This window comes from Dermacentor silvarum, chromosome 11, assembly GCF_013339745.2.
Source record: "Dermacentor silvarum isolate Dsil-2018 chromosome 11, BIME_Dsil_1.4, whole genome shotgun sequence".
Classification (NCBI taxonomy): domain Eukaryota; kingdom Metazoa; phylum Arthropoda; class Arachnida; order Ixodida; family Ixodidae; genus Dermacentor; species Dermacentor silvarum.
In genome coordinates, this window is record NC_051164.1 from 10,545,568 (window position 1) to 10,547,988 (window position 2,421).

At 47.9% G+C, this 2,421-nt stretch overlaps 1 pseudogene; it reads left to right on the forward strand.

The window, feature by feature from the left end:
• The first annotated feature begins 270 nt into the window (after positions 1-270).
• On the forward strand, positions 271-2,193 carry LOC119432995 (uncharacterized; annotated as a pseudogene).
• The last annotated feature ends 228 nt before the right edge of the window (positions 2,194-2,421 follow it).

Genomic DNA, 2,421 nt, shown 5'->3' on the forward strand with positions numbered 1-2,421 from the left:
AGTTTCTAGAACGTTATCGATGCTTCTTTCCGTTGCCTGTTTTCACCGACGCTTATGTTATCTGATTGTATGACCGACGCGAATTGTCTAGAACTTTCTGGAAGACACGCGGGCATCAAGGGATTAATCTGGAACCTTCGATGACTCAGGTATAAAAGCCGACGCGTTTCGCCGCTGATCAGATTTTCGACGACCGCCGACTGTGTTCGCCGCTTTCGTTGTGCTTTGAGTGTAGCTTGCTTTTGTGGGCATTAAAGCCCCTATATATAGGGTCTGTTCGATTCGGCTGCACCACTTGAACCAAGTTCACGGTGGTGCACGGCGAGTTCCGCACTTTTGCAGCGCCAGTTCTGTGGTGCAGCTGCAACGCGATACTAGCGCCACGGAGAAACAAATGCCAAGGTGCAGGTGTTGTGCAGGCCTTCTGCGTCGTATCGCCCGTTGTTTACGCGTTGTTGAATTTGTATGTGACTTGAGTTATTTGCGTTGGCGCTGATTGCGGTTGTCGTAGAAAAAATTAGTCAGCTCTATTTTGTGCGTGTGTGTGAGCATCGCTGCTGCACTGAACGACGACGATGAACTGTGCCACACTGTCAACTGTCGTTCAAGTCGCCATGGACCTTGTGGACTCGGACAGGGATGAGAAGTTCAATGACTTGGTCGCAATGTTAGCCGTCAAGCTGGTGAGGAAAGACCGAAATCGTATTCCACGGTACCATGAAGATGTCCTTGGCAGCTATTTTGAGTTTGAGTTTAAGCGGCTTTTCCGACTGTCACGCGAGACCTTTAACTGTCTTGCAGACCGCTATCAAGCATCTCAGTTCTTCCCAGAAGCTCGTGGAGGGCGCGCGCGAATCAGTGCCGAAAAAACGTGTCTCATCGTTTTCAGCTATCTCGGGAGCCAGTGCAGCATGTAATCAATTGCAGACAGATTTGATGTTACAGAGTCATCTGTGCACGCATGCATCGAGAGGGTGCTGAACCTTTTACATAGCATGAGTGAAGAAGTGATCGCGTGGCCGGACCAGCAACAGCAAGAACGTTGCTTCTTAATAAAGAGCGCTGGGAAAGGACCGCGAAACACCATTGGTTGCGTGGATGGAAGCCACATAGAGATAAACACCCCGACCGAATCCCCACACTCGTACTTCAATCGAAAAAAGTTTCCCTCTTTGATCCTGCAAGGCATATGCAACCATGAGAACAGATTCATAGATGTGCTCGTTGGATTTCCCGGCTCGGCGCACGACGCCAGGGTGCTCCGCGAAGGCCCCTTTTTTTGAAGCTGCAGCATCGAAATGCAGCAATGGTTACATCCTGGGGGATTCGGCCTATCCGTTGCTACCATGGCTTATGACGCCTTACAAGGATACACAGCGGAGCTTCTCCTCCTGGAAAAGGAAATATAACAAGTCTCATTCCCAGCAGCGAGTTGCCATTGAGGTGACATTTGGAATACTTAAGCAGCGATTTCGCAGGCTGTACTTGGTGGACGCAGCCAGCATCAAGCAGTGCTGCCTTATAATCATGGGCGCATGCGTCCTGCACAACTTATGCAATGAGGAGAGAGATTTCTTCGAAGAGCTGCAGGAACTCCCGGATCTGGAGGAAGTTGGAAATGATGAGGACAGTGGCCATGTGGCTGACCGCAGTGTGGCAGGCTACAGCGAGTGCCTGCGAAAAGCAGTGCGAAAACACAGAAGTGCATATCTTTGTGCCTTTCTCGATGCGTAATAGTTATTTCAGTTGTGCCACTAGCAGTACTTATGCAGATAAGTTTTGCTTCGCTCTGTGTAATGCTGCAAATATAATTTGAGAAAACGTTTGTGAAAGATAAAGAATCAACACATTTGGGACCTGCAAGTCCCAGGCTACTTTGTATGGTTGTCTGATAATACAGAATATGCACACACATAAGTATCAGTGTTTTTCCTTGAAATTTTTATTCTGAAGCCGTTGTGGCAACCTTCTCGACAGCTGTTACCAGCCGCTCTAACAAGGTCATTTTCTCGTCAAATCGGTCGGCCCGCTCTTTTTTTGCCTCCTTAAATTCCGTTAAAAGCGCATTTGGTGATGTGCTGTCCTTCTTCCTTTTTTTTTTGTCAAGGCATCCGCTGGGTTGGCTGCAGCTGATGCTGGGCTTGGCAAGGGTTCACCCGGCTCCATGTCAATGCTGTCATCAGCATCGGGAGACTTGCTGAAAAACAATGTGCAGGATTAAGGGAGATAACTAAACTTCTGTGAAAATAAGGCAACTGCACCTGCTGTCTTTTTTAACTGTTGCTCCGGGCTTCATTAGAACTACAGGTGTGATGTGATGTTCTTTTTCAAGAACATCACTTAGCTCTCTATGAAAGAAGAAAAGAATTAGTTGCAAATACAAAAGCCCGAGACTGTACGCAATGGTCAACAGTACTCACT